The sequence below is a fragment of the Ranitomeya imitator genome, chromosome 6, assembly GCF_032444005.1.
Source record: "Ranitomeya imitator isolate aRanImi1 chromosome 6, aRanImi1.pri, whole genome shotgun sequence".
Classification (NCBI taxonomy): Eukaryota; Metazoa; Chordata; class Amphibia; order Anura; family Dendrobatidae; genus Ranitomeya; species Ranitomeya imitator.
The window spans coordinates 148,433,317-148,458,022 of NC_091287.1; positions in this window are offsets into that span (position 1 = coordinate 148,433,317).

The following is a 24,706-nucleotide window of genomic DNA, read 5'->3' on the forward strand; positions in this document are numbered from 1 at the left end:
TGTGTCTCACTGACATATGCTGTATATATACAGTCTATATACAGTACACACCAAAAGTTTGGACACACCTTCTCATTTAAAGATTTTTCTGTATTTTCATGACTATGAAAATTGTACATTCACACTGAAGGCATCAAAACTATGAATTAACACATGTGGAATTATATACTTAACAAAAAAGTGTAAAACAACTGAAATAATGTCTTATATTCTAAGTTCTTCAAATTAGCCACCTTTTGCTTTGATGACTGCTTTGCACACTGTTGGCATTCTCTTGATGAGCTTCAAGAGGTAGTCCCCGGGAATGGTTTTCACTTCACAGGGGTGCCCTGTCAGGTTTAATAAGTGGGATTTCTTGCCTTATAAATGGTGTTGGGACCATCAGTTGTGTTGTGCAGAAGTCTGGTGGATACACAGCTGATAGTCCTACTGAATGGACTGTTAGAATTTGTATTATGGCAAGAAAAAAGCAGCTAAGTAAAGAATAACAAGTGGCCATCATTACTTTAAGAAATGAAGGTCAGTTAGTCTGAAAAATTGGGAAAACTTTGAAAGTGTCCCCAAGTGCAGTGGCAAAAACCATCCAGCGCTACAAAGAAACTGGCTCACATGAGGACCGCCCCAGGAATGGAAGACCAGGAGTTACCTCTGCTTCTGAGGATAAGTTTATCCGAGTCACCAGCCTCAGAAATTGCATGTTAACAGCAGCTCAGATTAGGGACCAGGTCAATGCCACACAGAGTTCTAGCAGCAGACACATCTCTACAACAACTGTTAAGAGGAGACTTTGTGCAGCAGGCCTTCATGGCAAAATAACTGCTAGGAAACCACTGCGAAGGACAGGCAATAAGCAGAAGAGACTTGTTTGGGTTAAAGAACACAAAAAATGGACATTAGACCAGTGGAAATCTGTGCTTTGGTCTGATGAGTCCAAAGTTGAGATCTTTTGTTCCAACCACCGTGTCTTTGTGCGATGCAGAAAAGGTGAATGGATTGACTCTACGTGCCTGGTTCTCACCATGAAGCATGGAGGAGGAGCTGTGATGGTGTGGGGGTGCTTTGCTGGTGACACTGTTGAGGATTTATTCAAAATTGAAGGCATACTGAACCAGCATGGCTACCACAGCATCTTGCAGCGGCATGCTATTCCATCCGGTTTGCGTTTAGTTGGACCATCATTTATTTTTCAACAGAACAATGACTCCAAACACACTTCCAGGCTGTGTGAGGGCTATTTGACCATGAAGGAGAGTGATGGGGTGCTATGCCAGATGACCTGGCCTCCACAGTCACCAGACCTGAACCTAATCGAGATGGTTTGAGGTGAGCTGGACTGCAGAATGAAGGCAAAAGGGCCAACAAGTGCTAAGCATCTCTGGGAACTCCTTCAAGATTGTTGGAAGACCATTCCCGATGACTACCTCTTGAAGCCATCAAGAGAATGCCAAGAGTGTGCAAAGCAGTCATCAAAGCAAAATGTGGCTACTTTGAAGAACCTAGAATATAAGACATAATTTCAGTTGTTTCACACTTTTTTGTTAAGTATACAATTCCACATGTGTTAATTCATAGTTTTCATGCCTTCAGTGTGAATGTACAATTTTCATAGTCAATAAAACACAGAAAAATATTTAAATTAGAAGAGTCCCTTTAACCACTGCACCTTCTCTGTTTTAACACCTTTCTTTCCTCCTTTTTTTTCTCTGCACCTTATTAACCATTAGTGATTAGTAGACTCAAGGAAGTTCAGGTCCTTTGGGTTTGGCAGATCTTTAAAAAAAAGTTTGGTTCTGGCACAATAATGGTACCATAAAGGTACCTGAACCCAAACCCGAACCCCATTCAAATGAATGGGAGGCCTGAACATCCAGCGCTTCCCACACTGTCATCTGTATGACCATGCATGAAACATTGGCTCTTATCGGGGGTAACATTACCCGTTATCACCGGTCACATCGCTATGGTTCCCGTGCAGTCACACAGATGACAGCATGTGACCAGCGGTGAAAAGGTTACTGCAGGTCACATGCATTGGCTGATGATAGTACTACTCTCATCATCATATACCTGGTCTCGCTGCTATCAGCAAGAGCAAGCATACAATGATGAGTGTATTCACCAGCCGTTGCCTGTCCATTTAGCTAATAAATTAATAAAAGATAAAAATGGCTTGGGGTCCCCCCATTCTTGATAACTGGCTCAGGTAAAGCTGACAGCTGCGGGCTGAAACTCTCAACTATCAGCTTTATCTTGGCTGGTTATCAAAAATAAATAATTAAAAAAACAGCATTCGTCGTCCCCCATTTTTGATAACAAGCTACGCTACAGCAGACAGCTGACTGAGAAGCGGGCATGGATATTGGTCCTCTACAGCCTTAAAATAGCAGCCAGCAGCTGCCCCAAATAAGATGCATCCATTAGATGTCACTTTGCCTGATTCTTCTCACTTGCCTTGTGGCGTTGGCAAGCGGAGTAATAGTTTTGAGATTAATGTCAGCTGTTTTATGTCAGATGACACCAAGGCCAGGGGTTAGTAATGGAGAGGTGTATATCAGACACCCCCATTACAAACCCCATTGTCAAACTTAATAAAGACACACACAGAGAAAACAAAATAGCAAATGGCCAACAGCACATTAGACATGTGGATGCACGTCCAAGTTCCACTGGACCCCCATGGAGAATGTACATACCAAGTAAACAATGAAGGACAGCATCCAATCCAGGTGAAATGTTCAAAAACAGATTTCTTTATTTGCCAAAGTGCAACGTTTCAACCCACATGGGTCTTTTTCAAGCATAAAATACATTGGTAATGGTGGGTTTTTATAGGAAGTGGATTACCATCCAATCCCCATAAAGTAACCACCTACATAGTAAATATCTTTTAAAACAACACATCAATACATATACACATAATACATTTTATATACATATCAACTATCGGGGCAAAATTGAAAAAATCACCTCACAAATAACATTATAGCGTAGAAAATTCCCCAAACAAACTGCGATCCTGTCCAGGTGTCCATAGCAACAAGGCACCAATAGCTGGGTATGTTACATCCAACACATTACTACCCTGCCTATCATATCTAGTTTAGTATCCCATTACACCACATATGTGTATTCCACCAATACGCATCTCATATGCGCACACCAATCACCCTCTGCACTACATGATATCACAGTTGTCATACCGTATACAAGAGAAGTCGGCACACCTATCCATATTGACTTGGCAGTGATGGTCTAATACCAAGTATTTTATGCTTGAAAAAGACCCATGTGGGTTGAAACGTTGCACTTTGGCAAATAAAGAAATCCGTTTTTGAACATTTCACCTGGATTGGATGCTGTCCTTCATTGTTTACTTGGTATGTACACTCTCCATGGGGGTCCAGTGGAACTAGGACATGCATCCACATGTCTAATGTGCTGTCGGCCATTTGCTATTTTGTTGGACTAAGTTTGGACCTTGGTTGGCGTGCACTGGATATATGATGACTGCAACTGTTTTAAATCCAGAAATGGGTGAACTGGATGTTGCCGCTACTTTTTCATATATGGAAGATGATGCCATAAGGATAATCTCAGGCGCACAGACTAGTGCTGCGTTTCTGAGTACTCCTTCAACTGACATGTTAAGGAGGAAATATGAGAATGAAAAGAGGAGATTAATCTCGTTTGAACTGCATGCAACAACACTGATCGAGTATTATAAAGCACGGAGGATACCCCGGAGGTTGCGACCTCATTTGCGCCCTACATTGATGGCGGACAATACGCAATTCTGCACTAAATTCGAATCTATAACCAATAAGTTCTGTTTTGATTTAATGCTTCTTAATAGGGTTGAGCGAAACGGGTCGGCCAGATTCAGAAGTCGCCGACTTTTGGCAAAGTCGGGTTTCATGAAACCCGACCCGACCCCTGTGTGGGGTCGGCCATGAGGTCGGCGATCTTCTGATCTGGAATCGGAATTCCGATACCGAGTTCCGATATGTTTAAGATATCGGGAATCGGTATCGGAATTCATATTTAAGTGTAAAATAAAGAATAAAAATAAAAAAATATTGATATACTCACCCTCGGACACGCCCTGGTTCTCACCGGCAGCCTTCCTTCCTAAGAATGAGCGCCTGAATGGCCTTCGATGACGTCGCGGCTTGTGATTGGTCGTGTGAGCGGTCACATGGGCGGTCACGCGACCAATCACAAGCCACGACGTCATCTAAGGTCCTTCAGGCGCTAATTCTTAGGAAGGAAGCGTCCGAGGGCGCATCCGAGGGTGAGTATATTCCTAATAGGTATATACTCACCCTCGGACGCGCCCTGGTTCTAACCCGCTGCCTTCCTTCCTAAGAATCAGCGCCTGAAGGACCTTAGATGACGTTGCGGCTTGTGATTGGTCGCATGACGCCCATGTGACCGCTCACGTGACCGACATAATCTGACACCTGATGAGAAAAAGGCAGTGGACGGCCTCTCTAAGAACACTGCCATTACTATCAAGGCCGCCGATAAAGGTGGGTTGGTGGTAGTGATGGACAGCGATAAGTACAGGGCGGAAATTACACAACAACTAACTGATGAGGAGGTATACTGTAGATTGTCTAGTGACCCTACGGCCCGTTTTCAGAAGGAGTTGCAGTCTCTGGTCAATGATGCCCTTCTTGAGGGCCTCATTGACTCGAAACTTTCTGAGTTTCTTGTAGTGAAGTACCCGGTGAGACCTCTAATATATGTATTACCTAAAATCCACAAGGATTATTTTAATCCGCCAGGGCGCCCGATTGTGTCCGGTAGGGGTTCCAAAGTGGCTATTTTCTTGGACAGGGTCCTACGTGAATTTGCTATATCTGCCAAGTCCTATGTGAAGGACACGAATGATTTCCTGAGTAAGATTGAGCAATTGTCTGTGACTTCCAATACCATACTGGCATCTTTTGATGTCGTCTCGCTCTATACTTCTATTGAGCATGCCAGGGGCCTGGAGGCCGTTGGTGTGGCGCTATCGGGTTCGGACTTGGGGCATGGCTGTACACGGCTGGTCCTCTCGCTGCCGGAGTTCATCCTCAGGGGGAATTATTTCCTCTTTGGGGATGATTACTACCTGCAGTGGAGAGGTACCGCCATGGGGTTCAATGTGGCCCCCACTTATGCAAACATCTATATGGCGGTACTCGAGGACCGGCATGTGTACAGTTCCAAATTTTGGTGCTATGTCCGGGCCTGGTGGCACTACATTGACGACATTTTTGTTGCGTGGGATGGTGATGAGAGCGAGTTGCTTGAATTCCAGGGAGAGCTTAATGGAATTTTTCCTGAGTTGGACTTTACTCTGACATATTCATCATAGCGGGTTAAATTTTTGGACACGATGGTATACAAAGAAGGGTCTGTATTGAGGATGGATCTGTTTGTTAAGGAAACGGACAGGAATAGTCTGCGGTGCTTTGATAGCCATCACCCGAGGACAATGGTCGAGTCCTTACCTTGGAGTCAGATGGTTAGGGTAAGAAGAATAGTGTCAGATGAATCCTTACTTGATCCCAGATTGGATGAAATGTGTAGGAAGTTTACGGATAGGGGTTACCCTAGTAAAGATGTGATGGTTTATAAGAGTAGAGTTAAAGAGTTGCTAGCCTTGAAAGAAATGCAAGGTTGGGCTGATGCGGTTTTCTGTATCGCGGACAAGGGAGGCAACACGGTTATTCTCAGTAAAGACTATTATGTGGCCGAAGCATTGAGACAGTTGTCGGATATTAATACCTATGTCACCTTACAAATTGATCCAACCAATAAGTACAAAAATCTGTTACGTTCCTTTATGAGGAAATATATAAGTCTAGGTACCATCTCTGAGAGACAAGCGGAAAAACTTTTCCCTGAATTTCCACTAAAACCTTATTGGTATCATATACCTAAGCTGCATAAATCCCTCAGCTGTCCCCCCGGCCGTCCAATAGTTTCGGGCATCGGCTCTATTACAGAGCCTCTGTCCCGCTACTTGGACTGGTTGTTTCGCCCTTTACTCCTTGATGTTCCTTCATACATCAAGGACACCAAGGCATTTCTACGAGAGGTGAGACACTTTGACTGGCAAGATAAGTTTCCATCTGACTTCCATTGATGTAGAGAGTCTCTACACCAGGAGTCCACATGAATTAGGTGTAGAGGCAATCAGAGAAATTCTTGACAATACACCAACTGACGAGCATACAAAAAAATTTATCTGTGAAGGTCTTTTTTTCATCTTAAAACACAATGCGTTTAAATTTGACAATAACTGGTACGCACAAACAGAAGGTACCGCTATGGGTACGCCGGTAGCTTGTACCCTAGCCAATCTCTTCCTAGCAGTTTTTTAGAGCAAATTTGTGTATGCTACGTGTAACCCAATCCTAAAAAATATAAAATTATTTTTACGTTATGTGGACGATATTTTTGTGGTTTGGGATGGTTCTCGGGAGGACTTCACCCAGTTTGTCGCCTTCCTGAACCATTCCAATACCATGAATCTAAAATTTACGTCCAATTTTGGTGTCAGCACCTTGGAATTCCTTGACGTTAAATTGTCAATACGAGAGGGTTTGGTTCACACAGAAGTTTTCCGCAAATTGTTAGCATCTAATTCACTCTTACATTTTCAAAGTGCTCATCCACACTACACAAAAAAGGCGTTACCTTTTAGTCAATTCTTAAGAGTAAAAGGAACAAATAGTACTCTTTTAGGGTTTGTAAATCAGTGGGAGAAAAATATTGGCCTCAGGGCTTGTGTGCCACTCCTGACTCCTGTGTGCATCATCACTCACTCAGTGGGCCATAGAAAGCCCATTTTTTTTTTTTTTGCTTTATTTGGGTTCTAAATTCTACCTGAAAAAATCAATAAATCAATCAGTGGGAGATTAATATTGGCCTTTGGGCTTGTGTGCCAGTCCTAAGCGTGCCATCTCTCTCTCTCAGATAGTGGGCCATAGAAAGCCTATTTATTTATTTTTTTTTATTGGGTTTATAAATTTTCCCTGGAAAAAAAAAAAAAAGTGGGAGATTAATATTGGCCTCTGGGCTTGTGTGCCAGTCCTGAGCGTGCCATCTCTCTCACAAATAGTGGGCCATAGAAAGCCTATTTATTTATTTTTTTTTGGTTTTATAAATTCTCCCTTAAAAAAAAAAGGGAGATTAATATTGGCCTTTGGGCTTGTGTGCCAGTCCTAAGCGTGCCATCTCTCTCTGTCTCTCAGATAGTGGGCCATAGAAAGCCTATTTATTATTTTTTTTATTGGGTTTATAAATTTTCCCTGGAACAAAAAAAAAAAGTGGGAGATAAATATTGGCCTCTGGGCTTGTGTGCCACTCCTGACTCCTGTGTGCGTCATCTCTCACTCAGTGGGCCATAGAAAGCCTTTTTTTGTTTTATTTGTTTTCTAAATTCTCCCTGAAAAAATCATTTTATTTTCTTTGGTTTCTAAATTCTTCCTGAAAAAATCATTTTATTCTATTTTTTTTTCCTAAAGTCTCCCTGAAAAAAACAAAAAAAAAAAACAAATCAGTGGGAGATTAATATTGCCCTTTCTGCTTGTGTGCCAGTCTTGACTCCTGGGTGTGCCATCTCTCTCTCTCTCTCTCCAATTGTGGGCCATAGAAAGCCTATTATTTTTTTAGCTTGATTTGGGTTCCAAAATCTACCTGAAAAAATCACTACATCAATCAGTGGGAGATAAATATTGGCCTCTGGGCTTGTGTGCCACTCCTGACTCCTGTGTGCGTCATCTCTCACTCAGTGGGCCATAGAAAGCCTTTTTTTGTTTTATTTGTTTTCTAAATTCTCCCTGAAAAAATCATTTTATTTTATTTGGTTTCTAAATTCTTCCTGAAAAAATCATTTTATTCTATTATTTTTTTTTCCTAAAGTCTCCCTTAAAAAAAAAAAAAAAAATCAAATCAGTGGGAGATTAATATTTACATTTGTGCTTCAGTGACAGTCCTGCGTGTGTGGCATCTCTCTCATTTGTTGCCACCAACAACAGAGTGTGTAACATTGTGCCTGATTTTCGTTGTGGTCTCACTCACCTGTAAAGGGGTAGCTAAATCATACTGAAGTTATAGCTCACCGTGTAATTTGTGTGACAGCAACAAATACCATTAGTTTGTTTACGTTTTTAAAACAATGAGGAAGTATGGTGGAAGAGGTCGTGGCCGGGGGCGTTCATTGTCAGCTGGTAATGAGGGTAGTGGTAGTGGTGGAGCATCAGCTGGTCGTGGGAAAAAAAATACTGCACCTAAGTCTGGAGCTGTGGAGCCAGGTTCGTCGTCTGGCTACACAAGGCCTCGAACGCTCCCTTTTCTGGGAGTAGGAAAACCGCTTTTAAAGCCGGAGCAGCAAGAGCAAGTTTTGGCTTATCTTGCTGACTCAGCCTCTAGCTCTTTTGCCTCCTCTCGTGAAACTGGTAAATGTCAAAGCAGCGCGTCGTTAGTGGATGTTCACGGTCAGGGACAAGTCGCTTCCTTGTCCTCTTCAGCAAAAACAACAACAGAGAAGAATGCAGCAGGCGACACAACGGGTTACTCCATGGAGCTCTTTACACATACCGTCCCTGGCTTAGAAAGTGAAGCAGTTAACAGTCCATGCCCATTACAAGTTGAATCTGACATGGAGTGCACTGATGCACAGCCACAGCCAGACTACTATGCTGGTCCTTTGACTCAGACCACAACATTGCCCTCGCAGGGTGCTGATCAAGAATCAGACCCTGATGAGACTATGTTGCCCCATCACGAATGCTATACCACCGACCGACACGGTGACACAGACGAAGTTGCACACGAGCTACAAGAAGAGGTAATAGATGACCCAGTTCTTGACCCCGATTGGCAGCCATTGGGGGAACAGGGTGCAGGCGGCAGCAGTTCTGAAGCGGAGGAGGAGGGGCCGCAGCAGGCATCAACATCGCACCAGGTTCCATCTGCCGGGCCCGTATCTTGCCCAAAACGCGTGGCAAAGCCAAAACCTGTTGGAGGACAGCGTGGCCATCCGGTTAAAGCTCAGTCTGCAATGCCTGAAAAGGTATCCGATGCTAGAAAGAGTGCAGTCTGGCATTTTTTTAAACAACATCCAATTGATCAGCGCAAAGTCATCTGTCAAAAATGTTCAACTACCTTAAGCAGAGGACAGAATCTGAAAAGTCTCAATACAAGTTGCATGCATAGACATTTAACCACCATGCATTTGCAAGCCTGGACTAACTACCAAACGTCCCTTAAGGTTGTAGCACCCTCGGCCAATGAAGCTAGTCAGCAACGCAACATCCCTTCCGGCAGTGTAGGGCCACCATTTTCCGCACCACCTGCAGTATCTGTGCAGGTTTCTTTGCCAGGCCAAAGCAGTCAGGGTCAGGGAATCACCAGTTTCGTAGTAGGAAACACTGCATCTAGGGCACCGGTGGCAACAATACCATCTCCCACCGTCTCTCAGTCTGCCATGTCCACCGGCACCCCCGCTAGTTCCACGATCTCCAGCTCTCCAGTCCAGCTCACCCTACATGAGACTATGGTTAGAAAAAGGAAGTACTTAGCCTCGCATCCGCGTACACAGGGTTTGAACGCACACATAGCTAGACTAATCTCGTTAGAGATGATGCCCTACCGGTTAGTTGAAAGCGAAGCTTTCAAAGCCCTGATGGACTACGCTGTACCACGCTACGAGCTACCCAGTCGACACTTTTTTTCCAGAAAAGCCATCCCAGCCCTCCACCAGCATGTTAAAGAGCGCATCGTCCATGCACTCAGGCAATCTGTGAGCACAAAGGTGCACCTGACAACAGATGCATGGACCAGCAGGCATGGCCAGGGACGTTACGTGTCCATCACGGCACACTGGGTAAATGTGGTGGATGCAGGGTCCACAGGGGACAGCAAGTTTGGGACAGTTCTGCCTAGCCCACGGTCTAGGAAACAATTGGCTGTAGCCGTTCGCACCCCCTCCTCCTCCTCTTCGTCCTCCTGCAGAAGCGAGAACTCGTCCACAGACCGCAGTCGCACAACCACTCCATCCGCAGCTGCCACTGTTGCACACCAGGTCTCCCATTATGGGGCAGCTACTGGCAAACGTCAGCAGGCTGTATTGGCTATGAAGAGTTTGGGCGACAACAGACACACCGCGGAAGTTCTGTCCGAGTTCTTGCAGAAAGAAACGCAGTCGTGGCTGGGCACTGTAGATCTTGAGGCAGGCAAGGTAGTGAGTGATAACGGAAGGAATTTCATGGCTGCCATCTCCCTTTCCCAACTGAAACACATTCCTTGCCTGGCTCACACCTTAAACCTGGTGGTGCAGTGCTTCCTGAAAAGTTATCCGGGGTTATCCGACCTGCTCCTCAAAGTGCGTGGACTTTGCTCACATATCCGCCGTTCGCCCGTACACTCCAGCCGTATGCAGACCTATCAGCGTTCTTTGAACCTTCCCCAGCATCGCCTAATCATAGACGTTGCAACAAGGTGGAACTCAACACTGCACATGCTTCAGAGACTGTGTGAACAGAGGCGGGCTGTTATGTTTTTGTGGGAGGATACACATACACGGGCAGGCAGTAGGATGGCAGACATGGAGTTGTCAGGTGTGCAGTGGTCGAAGATTCAAGACATGTGTCAAGTCCTTCAGTGTTTTGAGGAATGCACACGGCTGGTTAGTGCAGACAACGCCATAATAAGCATGAGCATCCCCCTAATGCGTCTGCTGATGCAAAGTTTGACGCACATAAAGGATCAGGCGTCTGCAGCTGAGGAAGAGGAAAGCCTTGATGACAGTCAACCATTGTCTGGCCAGGGCAGTGTACAGGACGAGGTAGCGGGCGAAGAGGAGGAGGAGGACGAGGAGGATGATGGGGATGATTATATTTTTAATGAGGAAGCTTTTCCGGGGCCACTGGAAATTGGTGGCGCGGCAAGGCCGGGTTCTGGTTTTTTGAGGGACACAAGTGACGTGGATTTGCCTGAAACTGCCCCTCAACCAAGCACAACCGCAGATTTGAGAACTGGAACTTTGGCCCACATGGCGGATTATGCCTTACGTATCCTCAAAAGGGACACACGCATAACTAAAATGATGAATGATGACGATTACTGGTTGGCCTGCCTCCTTGATCCTCGCTATAAAGGCAAATTGCAAAATATAATGCCACATGAGAACTTGGAACTAATATTAGCAACCAAACAATCAACTCTTGTTGACCGTTTGCTTCTGGCATTCCCTGCACACAGCGCCCGTGATCGTTCTCACACGAGCTGCAGGGGCCAGCAGACCAGAGGAGTTAGAGGGGCAGAAATCAGAAGTGGCGTTGGCCAGAGGGGTTTTCTGACCAGGTTGTGGAGTGATTTTGCTATGACCGCAGACAGGACAGGTACTGCAGCATCAATTCAAAGTGACAGGAGACAACATTTGTCCAGTATGGTTACAAACTATTTTTCATCCCTTATCGATGTTCTCCCTCAACCGTCATTCCCATTTGATTACTGGGCATCAAAATTAGACACCTGGCCAGAATTGGCAGAATATACATTGCAGGAGCTTGCTTGCCCGGCAGCTAGTGTCCTATCAGAAAGAGTATTCAGTGCTGCAGGTTCAATACTAACAGAAAAAAGGACTCGTCTGGCTACCCAAAATGTAGATGATCTAACCTTCATTAAAATGAACCACAACTGGATTTTGAAATCTTTTGCCCCACCTTGCCCGGCTGACACCTAGCTTTCCTATGAAAAGGTCTTGCCTGTGGACTATTCTGAATGCCTTTTCCAATCTCGTAATTTTCTGCACCTGATTGTCCAGCATACGACATGTTTACACCTCACTAAATGGCCAAACTCCCCACACGGGGCCGTGGTATCGACACTTGGCGACAGCACCCGTGAGAGTGCAGTTTGTCTGAAGAGGTGGGTGAGCCCGCTTTTGGTCGACGGCACTGCCACTGGGTCCCTCCTAGTACAATAAAGTGTCTCTGGCGGTGGTGGTGCGCACCCAACGTTAGACACACCGTTGTAATATGAGGGGCCCTGGGCCTGTACCGCCGGCCACAAGACAGTTTCCCCCCACCCCAGCTCAAACAGTGCTCTACCACTTGCAAAATTATCTCACAGCTCCACCAATGTTTAGTCTATGCGCTGACATCCTTCAATGCCTGCCACTGACAATACCATTGTATTGACATTTTTGTTATGTTAGGCCTTCGATGCCTGTCTGTGGTCACTCCTTCCACTAGGCCTCCACTGACCACACCACTGCTGCCCGTGTACCCCTGGAACCAATGTAAAATTGCCTACAGCCATGTGTTATTATTTTAGGCCTTCGATGCCTGTCTGTGGTCACTCCTTCCACTAGGCCTCCACTGACCACACCACTGCTGCCCGTGTACCCCTGTAACCAATTTAAAATTGCCTACAGCCATGTGTTATTATTTTAGGCCTTCGATGCCTGTCTGCGGTCACTCCTTCCACTAGGCCTCCACTGACCACACCACTGCTGCCCGTGTACCCCTGGAACCAATTTAAAATTGCCTACAGCCATGTGTTATTATTTTAGGCCTTCGATGCCTGTCTGCGGTCACTCCTTCCACTAGGCCTCCACTGACCACACCACTGCTGCCCGTGTACCCCTGGAACCAATTTAAAATTGCCTACAGCCATGTGTTATTATTTTAGGCCTTCGATGAGTGTCTGCGGTCACTCCTTCCACTAGGCCTCCACTGACCACACCACTGCTGCCCGTGTACCCCTGGAACCAACATCAGAAAATATAAAAATAAGTATTTTGCTTATAAAAAAGAAAATACTGGAGAGATATCAAATGCAGACATTTTAACATTAAAAACAAACACATACAACAAAAATCTGGTACAGTACTAAAAATGGCCACCAGCTACAATAACTTTCTCCTGCAAGTAGTTAACTGAAAGGTTTTTTCAATTTTAAACACAGATATGGCATCCACCGAGTGTTGTCCTGTCGCGTCTTCTTTATATTATTGCCAAGAAGATGCAAAACAATGAAAATAATAAAATCATTATTTACCAAAAAAATAGAGTAAGTCAAAACCACATTGCAAATAAACATTCATTACAAATAAAGAAGCAGGGCGCGTCCGAGGGTGAGTATATACCTAATAAGAATATAATCACCCTCGGACGCGCCCTGCTTCTTTCCGACAGCCTTCCTTCCTAAGAATCAGCCCTTCCATGGTGTAGAGAGAGGGTTTGTTACACTCCAAGGTGTTCCCCAGGTTGCCTTTCCTGAGCTTCGATCTTCCGGCTCTCGTTTAGTAGTTGTTGGAAACTACGCTGCATTGGGCCTACAAATTGGGTATGGGGTGTAGAGAGATGGTGTGTTCCACTCCAAGGTGTTCCCCAGGTTGCCTTTCCTGAGCTTCGATCTTCCGGCTCTCGTTTAGTAGTTGTTGGAAAGTACGCTGCATTAGGCCTACAAATTGGGTATGGGGTGTAGAGAGATGGTGTGTTCCACTGTAGAGAGATGGTGTGTTCCACTCCAAGGTGTTCCCCAGGTTTCCTCGCCAATGCTTCGATCATCATGCTCTCGTTTAGTAGTTGTTGGAAACTACGCTGCATTAGGCCTACAAATTGGGTATGGGGTGTAGAGAGATGGTGTGTTCCACTCCAAGATGTTCCCCAGGTTTCCTCTCCATTGCTTCGATCTTCATGCTCTCGTTTAGTAGTTGTTGGAAACTACGCTGCATTAGGCCTACAAATTGGGTATGGGGTGTAGAGAGATGGTGTGTTACACTCCAAGGTGTTCCCCAGGTTTCCTCTCCATTGCTTCGATCTTCCGGCTCTCGTTTAGTAGTTGTTGGAAACTACGCTGCATTAGGCCTACAAATTGGGTATGGGGTGTAGAGAGATGGTGTGTTACACTCCAAGGTGTTCCCCAGGTTTCCTCTCCATTGCTTCGATCTTCCGGCTCTCGTTTAGTAGTTGTTGGAAACTATGCTGCATTAGGCCTACAAATTGGGTATGGGGTGTAGAGAGATGGTGTGTTACACTCCAAGGTGTTCCCCAGGTTTCCTCTCCATTGCTTCGATCTTCCGGCTCTCGTTTAGTAGTTGTTGGAAACTACGCTGCATTAGGCCTACAAATTGGGTATGGGGTGTAGAGAGATGGTGTGTTACACTCCAAGGTGTTCCCCAGGTTTCCTCTCCATTGCTTCGATCTTCCGGCTCTCGTTTAGTAGTTGTTGGAAACTACGCTGCATTGGGCCTACAAATTGGGTATGGGGTGTAGAGAGATGGTGTGTTCCACTCCAAGGTGTTCTCCAGGTTGCCTTTCCTGAGCTTCGATCTTCCGGCTCTCGTTTAGTAGTTGTTGGAAACTACGCTGCATTAGGCCTACAAATTGGGTATGGGGTGTAGAGAGATGGTGTGTTACACTCCAAGGTGTTCCCCAGGTTTCCTCTCCATTGCTTCGATCTTCCGGCTCTCGTTTAGTAGTTGTTGGAAACTACGCTGCATTGGGCCTACAAATTGGGTATGGGGTGTAGAGAGATGGTGTGTTCCACTCCAAGGTGTTCTCCAGGTTGCCTTTCCTGAGCTTCGATCTTCCGGCTCTCGTTTAGTAGTTGTTGGAAACTACGCTGCATTAGGCCTACAAATTGGGTATGGGGTGTAGAGAGATGGTGTGTTCCACTGTAGAGAGATGGTGTGTTCCACTCCAAGGTGTTCCCCAGGTTTCCTCGCCAATGCTTCGATCATCATGCTCTCGTTTAGTAGTTGTTGGAAACTACGCTGCATTAGGCCTACAAATTGGGTATGGGGTGTAGAGAGATGGTGTGTTCCACTCCAAGGTGTTCCCCAGGTTTCCTCGCCAATGCTTCGATCATCATGCTCTCGTTTAGTAGTTGTTGGAAACTACGCTGCATTAGACCTACAAATTGGGTATGGGGTGTAGAGAGATGGTGTGTTCCACTCCAAGGTGTTCTCCAGGTTGCCTTTCCTGAACTTCTATCTTCAGGCTCTCATTAAATTGTGGTTAAACGGAACAACTGCATTTGGCGTACTAGTTGGTTTGGGGCCTACTATCGGTGTCTGCCGCTCCTTGCTGTTCTCCTGGTTTCCTGTCCTGAAATTCCGTTTTCAGGCGCTCGTTAAGTAGTTGTTAATGTTAGACTGCATTTGGCCTACTAGTTGGGTTGGGGCCTACTATCGGTGTCTGCCACTCCTTGCTGTTCTCCTCCACTGAACAAAGCTGTGCCGCCTGTTTACTACTGTTGCCAATTTTGAACTGCATTTCGACTACTTACTGATTTGGGCCTACTCTCTGTGTCAGCCTCTCATTCCAGTTGTCCTCCACTGCAATGCCCCCTGATTAGTCCTGTGTTACCAATTTTGAACTGCCTTTAGCCCACTTTATTCTTTGGGCCTATATCTGTGTTTCCTCCTCATCCTGCCCATTGCCCAGCCAGTGATAGATGAGTCTGCTGGTACATTGACCCATAACGCAACATTTCCCGTGCACGCTACACTGCAAGATTGTGACCCTGCTGAAAGTCAGGTCCCCCTTCCCGCATACCATACCACCTTACACGGGGACAAACAGGAAGGTGCAGATGAAAGTGCAGGTTCCTTCATCAGGTGGGGGGAGGAATACTAGTTGGCGACGTCACTGGCACAGGGCCTCTCATGGTACGCAAAAGTGTTGCTGCCGGTGGGAGGCGCCCCCGCCGTGCAAACACACCGCTGTACTTTGAGGGGCCCTGTGCCAGTGCCAATGCCAACGAGTGGGCCCCCCCTGCTTGCTCAGGTTCACAGCACTTGCAAAGTTGAAATACTTACCTCTCCCTGCTCCACTGCCGTGACGTGGTCCAGATTTCCTGGGCCCACTAATTACTTGAACCAGCCCTACCCACCACAACTTTAGCCAAATGACCCCCAATTTCAAATGCCTTCCAATTATTATAAGGTAAATTACGCTTGACAAGCTTCATTAAGAAGAATGGATGGTTTTGACATTAAAATGGGCACTCTAGGTGTTTTCCTGGCCCCCACTCACTGCCGACTATGCTGCCCCATTGACTTGCATTGGGTTTCGTGTTTCGGTCGATCCCGACTTTACGTCATAATCGGCCGATTTCACTCGACCCGACTTTTGAGATAGTCGGGTTTCGCGAAACCCGGCTCGACTCTAAAAAGGTCAAGGTCGCTCAACTCTATTATTTACTATAAATATTCACTCACACTGAGGTGAGCTTGATAACGTGGCTGTGTGTGACTGGCGGTAACCTTAATCATAAATAACAAAAAAGCTTGGGCGCTTAAATGAAAATTAATTGTCCAATGTAGACCAAAGAGGCAAATGCCACCACCATACAACAAAGAAAAAATACACGATGACCCGATTGAAAGACAGATTAACTTTCGCAATGTTTCGGCATGAACATGCCTTTCTCAAGCTAAATCTGCTGTAGACGGGGGTCAAAGGTAATGGGACATAGTCTCCTTACATGCCTGAATGGTATGGAGGAGCCGACCATGAGTGCCAGAGTGAGGCTTGAGAAAGGCATCAATTTTACATTGATAAATGGGTAAAAGATCATTGAGGAGTGCTTATTTCAATGAAAGCACTTGTCACGCCGATTACGGCGTTAAAGGGGCAGGACGGTGTATTGGAACCTGCACCTGTCCCTGCCACTGTAAGGGACCCTGACTTTCCCTTATCTCGGGGGTACCTATGAAGGTTAGGAAGCCCGAGCCGCCAGCGTATCCCTGTCTCCTGTGCAGACCCTATAAGTGACCCCCTCTCCCCCCCAAGAGAGGTGGACTGCACGAGAGTAAAAATATCACCGAAAAGGAAAAGGAAAACCACACTTAGCTTAATGCTGCTAGGCACAGGAAGAAACACCAGATGAAATGGACACAGCAGTAGAACAACAGTTCCCAGCTAGCTCCTACTCCTGGCTTGGTCGCTGAAGAATGAACTAACACCGACAGTCAGCTGATGAACCAGGTGACCTTTTAAAGAATGGAGGGAGTGGTCACCACAAACATCAGCTAAGCCAGCAGCAATGCAATAACACGAGCAGCCACTAGAGGGGGGAAAACTGCATTAACCCCCGATGACCAAAAAGGAAAAAAGGTATTAAACTGAAGCAAACCAGATCTGCCACAAATCCAAAATTGCACTTGCACTTTACTCTGTGTGCTTTTTTAATTTAAAGGACTTTTCTCTATGTGAGTCTTTATTAAATTTGACAACAGGGTTAGTAATGGGGGTGTCTGATAGACGCTTCTCCACTACTAACCCCTGGGCTTGGTGTCAGTGGACATAAAGCAGCTGACATCAATGCCAAAACTCTTACCCCACTTGCCACCGCATCAAGGAAAGTGGTAAGAGCCTGGCAAAGAGCCAGAATGGGCGCATATAATGGATACACTTTTCTACTGCAGCTGCTGGCTGCTATTTTTAGCCTGGGGAGGACCAATATCCATTGCCCTTTCCCAGACTGAGAATATCAGCCCGTAGCTGTCTGCTTTAGCTTGGCTGGTTATCAAAAATGGGGGGACCTCACATCATTTTTAATCAATTATTTAATTTAAAAAAACTGCACGGGGACCGCTCTATTTACAGTCCACAGCTGTCAGCTTTGCCTGCACTGGTTATCACAAATAATAGAGACCCCACATCTTTTTTTTTTTCTTTCAATATTTGACATAGCTGTGATTGATCAGGAAGTGCCCACACAGTAAAGCTCGTTGATTTCAACAAGCTTTGTTCGGGCTGCCAAACAGGAAAATAAATTCAGACTTCTGGGAGAAGTTCGTGTTTGGGGTCCATGGACCGAAACTAAGTGTCAGGTAAGGACCCCAACATTTTTTTTGTCCAGATTCGCCCATCTCTATTACCCACCACCCTCTCTGAATCAACACTTTTATTTTCTTTGACTTTCTTCTCCTCGCTTTTAGGGAAGTTTTTCATGCTTTGTGGAGCCATTTTTCAAATTTAAAGTTGTACCCTGCTCACTTGGTTTTTATTCTCTGAGAAAATATTATATATATAGTATCAATAAAAAGCATTTTGGAATCCCAAGTCTCTTCATTCCCACAGCGTAGCCTGACAAAATGTGTCAACTTTCATTTTTGCCATTATACATCTGTAAGAACCGTTTCCTCCAGCCATGAGGCAGCAGCAGCAGCTTTCCATGCTTTTACTGATGTTGTGCCTGCACACAATGGTATTGCCCAATTTTGAGTGCACTTCTGTCCCTCTCCAGGGTTTCTTAATATGCAGTGTGTAACAAACAATACAGTGTTTGAGTTACATACCTTGGGTGTACGTAGTATCCACATTTATAAGTACTAGCAGTGCAGATGAGAGTTCATAGGTGTATGCATGTCAGCAATCACCTAATATTTTGGCATAGGTGGTTTTCCCTTTTGGGATGCTGCCCTTCCCGTGGCTGTGCCTTCCCGGTGAAAGACCTGGCTATTTATTGCTTGCATTGAGAAACATGTGATGGTGTCTCCACGGCTTTTCTACATGCATTTGCATATTTCCCATAAGAGATGGGGGCAGTGTTCTGTATCACTGCATTGAGATACACGTGATGGTGTCTCCACGGTGTTGAATGTTTTTATCTCCCGGAGGTCATTCATCCTTATATTTATAGTCCTTTTACTAGGCACTGCTCCTAATAGCCAGTTTCCTACTCCACACTGATGAGGGGCAAATACCCCGAAACAGCTGTCTGTGGATGGATACCATGTTTTGGCATAGGTGGTTTTCCTTTTTGGATGCTGCTCTTCCCGTGGTTGTTCCTTCCCGGTGAAAGACCTGGCTATTTATTGCTTGCGTTGAGAAACATGTGTTGGTGTCTCCGCGTCTTTTCTACATGCATTTGCATATTTCCCATAAGGGATGGGGCATTGTTCTGGATCACTGCGTTGAGAAACACGTGATGGTGTCTCCACGGTGTTGGATGTTTTGATCTCCCCGAGGTCATTCATCCTTATATTTATAGCAATCACCTAATGACAGAGCAAAATGATGATTTTTCGTTTTGTGCTTGGATTGTTTTAGCCGGATAAAAAATCATTCTTCTCACCAGCAAATCACCATGTGTAAACTGGAGATATGCTGTTGATAACATCATACTGTATTGGGACAGATTAATCTATTAATGGTCATTCTGTGCACATAGTTCTTTGTCAGCCAATGTAAAGAGGCCAGGAAACAAGCATTGAATGACTTGAATATTGTCGATCATGCTCATTTATCAGCGTGAACTCATGTAAATGTAACCAAAATGTTTCTGTGTGTGTACAGTAAGTTAGCATTTGGGACCGTACTTTTAACTTTTGCACAAGGCCCAACTTAGTCTAAAACCGTCTCTGCCCCACCTTACCTGTCTTCTTTCCTCTCTCTTTTCTGTCTTTTTTTCTTGTTTCAGCATAATCGGTATTTTTACTTGTGGAATTGGTCTTCCACTTGAGCCTCTCCAGATTGCAAGTCTTCTATGAGAATTTCTTTTATCTTACATTTCTCATTTCATCATTTTAATAGAATACTGTGTAAACATAAACCCCGCTTCAATCATTTATAGAATTATACTGTGAATCCATATGTCCAAAATGTTAATTTAATAAGTTTTTTAGTTTCTTAATAAAATAATTTTGAGTCCGAAAATATCAGTCAATTCCCTTAAAACGTTTTTGGGAATTTTCTAAAATTCTTGTTGACCTGTGCTTCAAGATGTAGTCTTAATTATCTCAGCTTTTCACTGCGCACAAAAATGCTGAATACATGGACTATAGAATGAAGGAAGAGGTACAGATTGTCGAGCAAGTGCAGGACACATGCGATGGGATTCCGGAGCTATACCTGCATGGCACAGGTCAGTGTGATGTGCATGGGGGGGGGGTGATAGTATAATTAAGAGCTGAAACAGGGAATTTTTCCAGGCACCACCCCCAAGAAACTGGAAGAAATCATTAATATAATGAAATATAAGTCTATTTCTACACATCTAGACAGCAACTATGAGGCTTACAAGTAAGTCTAGGTTAACATTTTTATTACCTGTATGCCCATAGAAATAGCTGGAAAGTGTCAAAGGGGGTGACAGATTCCCTTTATACTGATTACCTTCATATATAGACCTGATAAGATAAAAGGTCTATATATAAATATATATACTATATAGGGACTATGTGAGGTCTCACACTGTATGTAGGGGGATGTGTGTGGACTCATACGTTTTTTTGGAAGTGCATTGAACAGCAAGGTGGATTGCTGCTGAGGGGAAAAAAATCTCTTTAAATCTTCAGCTTAGCGAGTGTGAACAAGTTGAGTGTGACCTGAGCGTAAGTGCGAACGGCGGTAAATGTGCGACTTGTGATTCAGTGAAGAGGTATTTGGAAAACCTTTAACAAATACCTGTGTGAATTGGAGTGAGTTGCTGAATTGGGAATAGCTATATTCACAAGGTGTTAATTTAGGGTGGGTGCTCATAATTAAGGGTTTATAATAAATCTTCAGCTTAGCGAGTGAAAACGAGTGTGACCTGAGCGCAAGTGCAAGCGGCGGTAAATGTGTGACTTGTGATTCAGTGATTTTGGAGTCAGGGAGTTTCCAAGGGAGGAATTACTGAATTGCTGTCTGTATTTTATTAATACTTTGTACTTATTTTTATTTAACTTTTCTGTCTGGTGCAATCCCCATTAGGAAATGTGCTCCACTATTGTTAATGCCATCCATTGTACATCTTGCCACATATGCAATCCTTGAGCAGCCGGTCAAGGGTGCATACTGCTGTGCAAGATGTGAGCACACTGTGCATTTGGAAGCCCAGATTCTGAATCTAAATGTGCATCTGGCAACACTGAGATCCATAGACAATATAGAAAGGAGTCTTCTGCTCACTGAGCAGACACTCAATGGGATAGATGAGGGGGGATGGTAGGATGGAGCTACAGGACAGTGGAGCAGCAAGCTGGGTGACAGTCAGAAGGCGGGGTAGAGGGAAGAGTGCCAGGAAGGCTAGTCCTAATCTGGCACACCCCAATAAGTTTGCTAAGATGGCAGATGAGTGCCAGTACAGGGAAAGCACTGCTGGGCATGTCCTCTGAAAGCCAGAGGAGTGACTGCTATAGTAAGAAGGGAAGATGGAGTAAGAAGGGAAACAGGAGAGCAGGGCAGGCCAGACAGGTGCTGGTAGTGGGGGACTCAATTAGTAGGGGAACAGATAGGGCAATCTGTCACAAAGACAGGGATCGTCGAACGGTGTGCTGCCTACCTGGTGCTCGAGTCCAACACATTGCTGGTCGGGTTGACAGATTACTGGGAGGGGCTGGTGAGGACCCAGCAGTTATGGTGCACATTGGCACAAATGACAAAGTTAGAGGTAGGTGGAAGGTCCTTAAAGATGATTTCAGGGAATTAGGCTGCACGCTGGAAGCAAGAACCTCCAAGGTGGTATTTTACAAAATACAGCCTGTACCACGTGCCACGCCAGAAAGGCAACGAGAGATTAGGGAAGTTAATAAGTGGCTCAAGAATTGGTGTAGGAAGGAGGGGGTTTGGGTTCCTGGAGAACTGGACCTACTTCTCAGTTGGCTACAGGCTCTACGACAGGGACGGGCTGCATCTCAATGGTGAAGGTGCAGCTGTGCTAGGGAGAGAATGGCTAGAAGGTTGGAGAAGTGTTTTTAAAATAGGGATTGGGGGAGGGTATTCATTTTATAGGAGGGGAAGATAGTGCAGATAGAGACCTGGGCACAATTAAGGAAGTTGGGGGTCCCAGTGGCATGGGGGGTAGGGTTAGAACAGTTAATAATTTAAGAAAGAATAGAGGTACGGAGATACATAAAGTGCATGTATACTAATGCCAGAAGCCTTGTCAACAAAATGGAGGAATTAGAACTAATGTTGTTGGAGCATAATTATGATATGATGGGGATATCTGAAACATGGCTGGATGAGAGCCAGGACTGGGCTGCTAACTTGCAGGGCTATAGTCTGTTCTGAAATGACCGAAAGGATAAGCAAGGGGGAGGTGTGTGTCTATATGTGAAATCATCCTCAAAACCTGCGTGATAATATAGGTGAATGTAATTAAAATGTAGAGTCCCTGTGGGTGGAGATAATGGGAGGGGGAACAAAATTATAAAATACTGATAGTGGTTAGTTATAAGTCTCCAAAAATAATGGAAGCAATGGAGAATATCCTCATAAAGCAAATAGACGAAGCTGCGACTCAAGGAGAAGTCATTATTATGGGGGACTTCAACTACCCTGAGATACATTGGGGAACAGAAACTTGCAGTTCCAGCAAAGGTAATCGGTTTTTGACAATTATGAGAGACAATTACCTTTCACAACTGGTTCAGGACCCAACAAGAAGGGGGGCACTGCTAGACCTAATATTAACCAATAGGCCAGACCGCATATCAAATATAAAGGTTGGGGGTCACTTGGGTAATAGTGATCACAAAATAATAAGTTTTCATGTATCCTTTAATAAGATGTGTAGTAAAGGGGTTACAAGGACACTAAACTTCTGGAGGGCAAATTTCCAACAGATGAGAGATGATCTTGGTGCAATTAACTGGGACGATATCCTGAAACATAAAAATACACAAAGAAAATGGGAGACGTTTATTAACATCCTGGATAGGACCTGTGCACAATATATACCATATGGGAATAAACATACTGGAAATAGGAGGAAACCAATATGGCTAAATAGAGCTGTAAGGGGCGTAATAAGTAACAAAAATAAAGCATTTAGAGAATTAAGGGAAGTAGGTAGTGATGAGGCATTAAATAAATATAGAAAATTAAATAAATTCTGTAAAAAGTATATCAAGGCAGCAAAAATTGAGACAGAGAGACTCATTGCCAGAGAGAGTAAAAATAATCCCAAAATATTCTTTAACTACATAAATAGTAAGAAACTAAAAAATGATAGTGTCGGTCACCTTAAAAATAGTCTGGGTGAAATGGTGGATGAGGATGAGGAAAAAGCCAATATGCTAAATGATTTTTTTTCATCAGTATTTACACAAGAAATTCCCATGGCAGACAATATGATCAGTGATAACAAAAATTCCCCATTAAATGTCACCTGCTTAACTCAGCAGGAAGTACGGCGGCGTGTAAAAATCACTAAAATTGACAAATCTCTGGGCCCGGATGGGATACACCCCCGAGTACTGCAGGAATTAAGTACAGTCATTGATAAACCATTATTTTTAATCTTTAAAGAGTCCATAATAACAGGGTCTGTGCCACAGGACTGGCGTATAGCAAATGTGGTGCCAATATTCAAAAAGGGGACAAAAACTGAACTCGGAAATTGTAGGCCAGTAAGCTTAACCTCTATTGTGGGTAAAATCCTGGATGGTATTCTAAGAGATGCTATGCTGGAGTTTCTGAAGAGGAATAACTTCATGACCCAAGATCAGCACGGGTTTACTAGGGACCGTTCCTGTCAGACTAATCTGATAAATTTCTATGAAGAGGTAAGTTCTGGAATGGACCAAGGGCATGCAGTGGACGTAGTGCATGTGGACTTTTCAAAAGCTTTTGATACGGTGCCACACAAACAGTTGATGCATAATATGAGAATAATGGGGATAGGGGAAAATATGTGTAAGTGGGTTAAGAGCTGGCTCAGTGATAGGAAACAAAGGGTGGTTATTATGGAGCACACTCGGACTGGGTCGCCGTTAGCAGTGGGGTACCACAAGGGTCAGTATTGGGCCCTCTTCTTTTTAACATATTTATTAATGACCTTGTAGGTGGCATACAGAGCAGAATTTCAATATTTGCAGATGACACTAAACTCTGCAGGGTAATCAATACAGAGGAGGACAATTTTATATTACAGGATGATTTATGTAAACTAGAAGCTTGGCTGATAAATGGCAAATGAGCTTTAATGGGGATAAATGTAAGGTCATGCACTTGGGTAGAAGTAATAAGATGTATAACTATGTGCTTAATTGTAAAACATTGAGCAAAACCGTCAATAAAAAAGACCTGGGTGTATGGGTAGATGACAAACTCACATTTAGTGGCTAGTGTCAAGCAGCTGCTACAAAGGCAAATAAAATAATGGGATGCATTAAAAGAGGCATAGATGCTCATGAGGAGAACATCATTTTACCTCTATACAAGTCACTAGTTCGACCATACCTAGAATACTGTGCACAGTTCTGGTCTCCGGTGTATAAGAAAGACATAGCTGAACTAGAGCGGGTGCAGAGAAAAGCGACCAAGGTTATTAGAGGACTGGGGGGTCTGCAATACCAGGACAGGTTATTACACTTGGTGCTATTTACTTTGGAAAATTAAGGCTAAGGGGTGATCTTATTTTAATGTATAAATATATGAGAGGACAGTACATAGACCATTCTGATGATCTTTTTAATCACAGACCTGAGACAGGGACAACCGGGCATCCTCTACGTCTGGAGGAAAGAAGGTTTAAGCATAATAACAGACGCGGATTCTTTACTTTAAGAGCAGTGAGACTATGGAACTCTCTGCCGTATGATGTGGTAATGAATGATTCATTACTAAAATTTCAGAGGGGGCTGGATACCTTTCTTGAAAAGTATAATGTTACAGGTTATATATACTGTACTAGATTCCTTGATAGGGCGTTGGTCATGGAACTAGTCTGATTGCCGTATGTGGAGTTGGTAGAGCTT